We start from the raw sequence: 8,243 nt of genomic DNA, 5'->3' as shown, positions 1-8,243 counted from the left end.
GCAACCTTCATCAGTTTTAAAACATTCCCACCGTATCTGTCGACGCGATCGGATGTGTATTCGCTTTAATCCAGTCCAGTACAGTCCGCATTAATCCGCTTTCAAGGTCGTTCTTTTGTTTTCGCAGTGTCGATTGTGATCGGACACTCGGGTGTGCGAGTGAGTTGAGTTTTTTTTGCACCGAGTTAGATATCGTGATTTGTGCTTTTTCTTCGTGGAGGTTTTTTCACCGTCACACAGCCATAGATAGACAATTGTGATTGTGCTTTTTTCCTCACGGAGTTTTAGGCATCTATTGAAGAGGCAATCGACCAAGACCAGGTCTTGGTGGCCGTTTGTTTTTGCAGCCGAACAAGCTAAGTATTGTTTGTATTTTGTTGCTATCCTCTGATTATTTCACTTACACCATACATAATCAAATCTGTGCGGGGATAGCTCCGTGTAATAATAATGGTTCCCCCCCCCTCCGGATGAAAAAATGGAGACAGATCCAAAACCACCCCCACTTGTCCCTACCCCTTCAGCTGACAATAAGATTCCGAGGGTAAAGAAGTATCCCGATGATCCTTTGCTTTCGACCGGTTCCTGTGTGGTCTATTTCCGGACCAAGAACAACAACAAATTTAACCTTATAAAAATATCTCACGAATTGACTTCACGATACTCTACTATTACACGTATTGATAAAGTACGCCCAGGGAAGCTTAGGGTCTTGTTAACCAGCTCAAAGCAGGCTAACGAGATCGTTCAAAGTGATCTTTTTGCGCGGGAGTATTGTGTCTACGTGCCAGCCCGCGAAGTAGAAATAGACGGCGTAGTCACAGATGCGAGCCTGACATGCGAAGATCTTCTTAAGTACGGGGCCGGCGGTTTCAAAGACCCCGTACTTAAGAATGTAAAGATACTGGATTGCAAACGGCTGCATTCAGTGTCGATCGCCGGGGATGGTACAAAATCCTATCCCCAATCAGACTCTTATCGAGTGACCTTCGCCGGCTCGGCATTACCCAACTACGTTCTCCTGGACCGGGTTCGTCTGCCTGTTCGTCTCTATGTGCCGCGGGTCATGAATTGCTCCAATTGCAAACAATTGGGGCATACAGCCTCTCATTGTGGTAATAAGTATCGTTGTGCTAACTGTGGAGCAGGCATGGCAAAAACACGGATCCGTTCTGCACGGTACTCACCTTCACTCATGAACACACCACCAGGAGTTTTGAATGGTACGCTCCGTGTCCGTGTTGAATAACAAACACCGAACGCAATATGAAAAGCACCCGTATCGGTGGTCGTGCTATTGGCAAACACGGTGTTTAGATTTTCGGGCAGCACTGAAGTCGAGTGTCTTTGACTTCGGCAAACACCGAAGCCGAGTGTTTCCGATTTTGCCGTATACGGTTGCTTGTACTATATTCGCATATACCATCCCGGTATGACGGCAAATGCGTTTGAATGATTCATTCTTATTTCATCAATACGCGTTTGATTGATTTCAATTCATTGACAATATCGTTGGATGTTAATGTGAAGCACGGTTTTAGGTAGCATGGAAGAAATAGGCTTTGTTTTGATGGTTCCTTGGGAAAAGCAAAATTACATTTGCTAATTATCAAGTCTAATTGAATTTTCTTGCGACATCAGTAATGATGCCGTGTTGATGAATTTTTCAAGTGGCAGTTTCTGTTCATATATTTTCTTTCCTATAAAGACTATTGTTTCCACATTTTTCATTTATTTCATAATTTTAATTCATTCAGTACTGGTTACTGAACCCATATATGGTAATGGCTCCGGTGGTCATCTTATCCACAAAACCCATTTGTTATAGTAAGACTGGGACAATTACCGAAAATAAAAAATCATCGGTGATTTAAGATCACTGCTGATTCATAAGTTCAATATTGGCGTATATAAAAAAAAATTTGTGATTGCAAGGAAAAAGTCATCGTTGCGTACTTACAACTGATCTGATCTCCAAGTAACTATGATTCGTGTATGATGGTGATCATGTCAAAAATATTACTATCGGAAGTGATTGATTTAGAAAATCGTTTCTCATAATGATCAGCCTAACGTGCGCAAAGGGGCGAGTAGCGATTAGCAGAATTATTAAATTTGTATAATATGAGTATTGAAAGATGATGCATTGAAACGGTTGAACCAAAGCTGTACAATGTCAATTAATATGAGCTTGAATGCCCAAATCGCTATAAATTATCTATTTTTCATTTTTCGGGAATCTAGTGATGGTCGGCAAAGGAAGGTTATTATCTAACCCGGTACGTACTTGTGTTAGTAAGGATGAAAAAAGCGCAATATAGTATTTACGAACGATGCTAACATTAGAAAAATCTAATCACATATTTAGATTGAATATCATACACAGAAATAATAACAGCAAAGAATTTTGCTAATTCATTTCAAACGCCTCAATCAAACGCTACGCCTGTAGTGTGCTCGAGAAAAGCATAATTCTGTACTCCTGTTACTTATAAAATTAAATTTTTCGCAATGTATCATTTTATTGGGTTTAATCGAGCAGTATGAATTACAACAAAGTCTTTTGTCGATGGAGAACTATTGGAATCACTGATTATAAGCAAAATAAGAAACAATGGCACCTGTTTTCCTGTGAATATAATTTTCTTCAAGATTTTGAGTAAATATAAACGCATAGCTTTCTACCAGAAAAAAAAATCATATCATAGATCTTAAAACAACTCTTTGTTCAGTTTAACAAATAAAATATTTGCTAAATTTTTATCACTTAGCCGCAGACGCTTGTCAGTCAACATCAACCCCAATGCACTAAACGATCTTTCCACGGAAACCTGAGTGCATGGTACAGCAAGAGCAACTTGTGCCAGAGAATGCAGTATTGGCTCAGAGCTTTTCAGATTCCAGTAATATTCGATTACTGAGTCTGATGACGGCAATCGAGATCGTAGAGGCATTTCTTTCAGCTTGGTATCCAAAGATTGTTTCAAGAAGTCCATCGCTGATTCTTTTCTTCTCAACATTGCTTCTATTCGTGATACTGGAGTTGTCGAAGATGATTGGCTTTCCAATATTGTGATAGGTTTGTTGTTTTCATCTTTAACTTTGTCCCATAACAGCTTCAAGTGTTGTAAACCAATATGCTTTTGTTCTTCAGTAAGAAAATCAGATTCTGCATAATTTATTCGAGGATCAAGGTAAAGAGCTGCGAGAAAGGCTTTTCCTTCAAACATAATCTTTTGACGTATTTGCATAGCTGTAACTAGAGTAAAAGCCATTTTGCTATTACCCATTTCCTCTAACTGCAAGCCACACTCTAACCAAATAAAGAAAAAATCTCCCATAGTCAGAGTTTCATTTTGTAAACGAATGGTTGCACTGTACACTGGATAAAATGATAGCACGAATTCTTTCAACAATTGCCAGTCTTCTTCAGTAATTTGAATAGAGTTGTTCTCTTCAATCAAATCCTTAAGGAATTGTTCGTTCTTAGAGAAATACTCCAACATGATATAAGCGGAATTCCAGCGGGTCTCACAATCCAATTTAGGTATGGATACGCCACTTTGCTCGAAAATTCGACGGAACCTGAATATGTAAATGGTTCATATTATATAGTTGCAATCAATTATATGTAGTACAACAAAGTTATACGTTTATTAGCGATAGCAGAGAATAATTTTAATAGTCGAGGCAGAATCTAATTCAGTTTCCACCTGTAGAAAATATGTTTGAAGGATAACTCTACTATACTTACTGCTTCGTTCGAAGATGTCTAGCTATTGCTTGCATTTTGTCCATAAATGGTTTAAGGTTTAACTTTTTTATGGCATCATATACACAAAGTTGTGAAGTATGCGCTACGCATCTAACGCTATCCGAAATTGCATTAGTAATAATATCTAGTGTATGCTCTTCCTCAAAATTTCCATCGCAATCTACATGCTCATCCTTTTCTTCAAAATCCAGATCGTAATCGACCGATTCACTTACCCTTTGAGCTTCATTAATGAGCCTAGCAGCTTTTAGATAATTTGCTCCGTTGTCGGTTGTTATGGAATAAACTTGATGAATATCTACCTCAAAAGTATGCAAGACTCGTATTATCTCATCTCGTAAGGCTTCAGCGGTTTGAGGAATATTGGAGTCACAAACTGCCAAAGTTCTCAAAACAAATTTGTAGTCGATTATGTATTGCACCAAAATGCCAATAATATTTCTTCCTTTACGAGTGGCGGAGTCCACTTTTAGGCATATCATTCTTCCTTTAAGTTCTTGAATGATTTTGGCCTTGAACGTTAAAGCAGTATTTTCCACGTCTTGTGGAATTGTTCTACGATTAATGCTTGGTATTTTCAATGCTTTGGTTAACGTGTCAAGCAAATCGGATAATCCAGGTTGGTCAAGCATATTAAACGCCAGTCCTCCCGCTGTTACCATTTTTACACTGTATTCCACCAATAATTGTTTATCAATTGGTACAGGTACCGTCGGAATCTTCCGTTTCGGATGGAGTATTTCATCTGCCTCCACAGAAGCGATCAAATCGTCGTAAGCTTTGCTGTGGACGGATTGCAAATGCCTTTTCAAATTATTATTTTTGTCCACCTGAAGCACTTTCGCACAAATAATGCATTTAGGCAATTTCCTTTCTCCTTCTCTCGTGAAGCATTCAGCGATAATCTTTGTCGCATCTTTTGAAAGTTTTGATCGTTTTTCCACTGACATTTTATTATTTCAATCCGAACTATGGAGAAGACAGTCATACACTAAATGCAGATCCAAATTATGCCGCCTCAACACCTTTTATAAACACCAACCGAGAGCAACTTGACACATCTGCGTTTTGCGTAATAAAAATTGAAATTGTAGATGTCGCATTTAAAACTCTTATACTGATAAAAATCGACACTTTGGACTGATGTGTCTTGAAGTTAATTCCTCCGCATTTAAACCAACACTACAATTTTAAGTTCAAATCAGATACTATTGATAATACACTTGAATTCTATCTAACAAACAGAAGATTCCATTGGAGTTCCAATTTAAATTTTATTTTATGTTAGACTCCTTTCTCTTCCATGAGTTCAACAAATAGCCAGCTATATTATATTGAATAAATGTGACGAACTGATATAAACAAATATGAAATAGTTATAAGATCATGTACAAAATAAATGTATTTTATATAATGTAATTTATAGTTGCAAATCGCTTGATGAAAACAGTGTTCAGATTAACTAATGAATACCAACACACTAATATCATATTCGATATTTATTAGGTTTAAACTTCTATGTATTGTAGATGTCACGGCGAGGAAAAATTGAAATGGACGTATTTATGAGAAAAAATAGCAGAATAATTTCAAATGTATGAAGCTTAATATTTAGTATCAGTTAGATACTAACTTTCAAATAATTTGTTAAATGCAAATTTCAAATAATTTGTAATATCAGGTTTTGGACTTCGTGTGTTAACTCAACTAAAAACGTGTTTAATCCACCTAGCAGTGAGATGATACCTATTTTTATCAATCCGCATGTGTTTTTTGCATGAATATTCTTCGGTGTTTAAGTTTTCATGACATTATTTTAATGACCCTCGTTTTAAGCGACAATTTGAGATTTTAATCACTCATTACTCTGTAATGTCGAAACTGCAAATCGGATCGAATTTGAATCTAGAAGTGTGATAATCGATTAAACATGCCATGATATGTAAGTTCCTCTCTAGAGTTTACGGTAATTTAAGGTACTTCCAGAGCCGGTATTCAGGAACCAGCATAACCCAAACCGATTCGTATGGCCATATGACGAATAAATTACAACAGTTTTGAGTTCAACTTTGAAGCTTTTCGGGATTGTCATCTTCTATATCGGTTTGAATTTTAAAAATTCATCATCATGTAATTCGAGAACCGGAAGTCATAATTGGATAAAATAATTAATTTTTGTATATAAGTTTGTTTTAATTAAAATTTTTGTTTCTGAAATTTGATTAGGCTTTTTTTGAGAAAACGATTGAGCTTTGAGAAACGATTTTATACTGGAACCGGAATTCTAAAAGCGGTATGGCCGAAGTCAGATAAATTCACCTGAGTAGCTGTACACTTTACATTTGTTTCAAAACATTTGAAAATCAGTTAAGACATCTTTGAGAGATCATAGCACGAATTAAATTTTTAGGTGCCTTCTGATCGACAACTGAATACCACTAAAACTGAAAAAAGTTAATTTTTTTATCGACTATCCAAATCTGCTAACCCGATAAACCTGATTAAATTATGTGGAATAGACATTTTTATACAATCCCCGAAACCGGAAGTTGGATCTGACTGAAAAGCAAGATGTTTTATAGAACTTTGAAACTTTTCATTTGAATCTTAGATGATTCTTAGATTTCATTTGCATCTTAGATCGGTTCAGCCATCTTCAAGAAAAATGAGTTACACAATTTTGATTTCGTTTCACATATCATCCTGTAGTTCCGAAACCAGAGGTCGGAACCAAACATAATGCAGGAACTTTGTTTGGGAGCATACGACTTTTCCTATGAATCTGAATTTGTAGAAAAGAAATTTTCCGAGAAAATTAATTGAAGTTATTTGTCACACACGCATTTGCTGATCTCGACAAACTGATTCGAATGGTATATGGATGTTATGTTGTTCCAGCATTTATTGCTGTAAGTAGTTTAAAACAAAATAATTAAAAAAAATTCTGCCATCATCTGGTTTATATATGTCATATTCGAACGATTATGTTGCCAAAAACGAGCCGTGCCAAAATCGGTCCGAGGCTAAATGTCATGAAAAAAAATGCTGTACACAATCCTTTTGGTTCTTAGAAACAATTGTATGTAACAGTATAAAAAATCGTGTTTCCGTTGCTCCCAAGCATTTCTTTGTCATACAGCGCTCAAAACTCCTACTGCTGGAATAGGGGGAAAAGTCGCTTACAGAAAAATTTCGATATCTCCGTTAAAAATGGACGGATTTTAACAATCTATGGCTTGTTGGATAGGTATTACCGTGCGGAATCTAAGTCTGAAAACATATTCTGTTTTCAAGGTCAATTGTGACAGATACTGTCAAAAAACTGAAAATTTTGATATAAAACTTTGTATAACTCAAAAAGTAAACATCCGATCTCAAAACCATTCAATAGCGTTTTGGGTGACGGGGAGACCTTTCATTTGCGACTAGTTTGATGAAAATCGGTCCAGCCATCTCTGAGATCTCGACCTCTTAGTTGACAACACACATACGGACACACACACATACACACACACACACACACACACACACACACACACACACACACACACATTTGCTCAGTTCGTCGAGCTGAATCGATTGGTATATGTCATTCGGCCCTCCGGGCCTCGGAAAAATTTTCGAAAGTTTGAGCGAATTCTATACCTATTTTTTATATATATAAAAATAGGTAAAACCGTATATTAGCTGAGTGTAGGATAAATGAAACTAGCATTTAAGTGAATTTACATATGAACTTTATGTTGAAATAGCTTGGAATATGTTATTTGCAAAATAACATCAAATTTAAAGTTTTCTTCACATGAGTCCGTCGTGTGTACTTTTATCAGTGTACGCAGTGCAGTGTTTGGACAAGCGACCTGCGCTCTTATTACTTCTGTGTATGATATTGAAGCTAAACAGCGATATCTTTTAATAAGCTGTATAAATTTTGTGATTGCAATTTTATTAATGTTTTTGTTATCATTACAATTATCACTAATCATAGATGTAATCACGAAGCGTGGGATTTCGATGCATGTCTTGTATTGTCAATAAATAAATTCATTGAAATTCTTTCATAGTTCTCGTAAATTGGCTATGATTTTTCTCAACCGCTGCACCGTATTCAATCAAAACCATTTCATTTCGGCGAATGAATGTGAGGTTAAAATCGTGGGTAAAATAAACAACATAATAGTAATATTAAAACGCTGACATCAGAAGCGGCTTCTAAGCGAGCCTCGCACGAGACAATAATATTGTCAATACTCAGTATTGTTAATCCTTCTACAATACGTCAATCTCAATCTCATCTCATCTCATGCATATGGTAACTTTCCATCAAACTATTAATAGTATTGTCAAAATCTCGAGTATTGGCAATATTACTATCACGAGTAAAGGGGCTCGGAAATTCGTATCTGTGCCGCTTTTCTGGTATCGGGTTAATTTTCTTTACCACGTTATATCAAACTACGCACGTTGT

The sequence above is a fragment of the Malaya genurostris genome, chromosome 3, assembly GCF_030247185.1.
Source record: "Malaya genurostris strain Urasoe2022 chromosome 3, Malgen_1.1, whole genome shotgun sequence".
Taxonomy (NCBI): Eukaryota; Metazoa; Arthropoda; class Insecta; order Diptera; family Culicidae; genus Malaya; species Malaya genurostris.
This window is presented reverse-complemented; position numbering follows the sequence as displayed.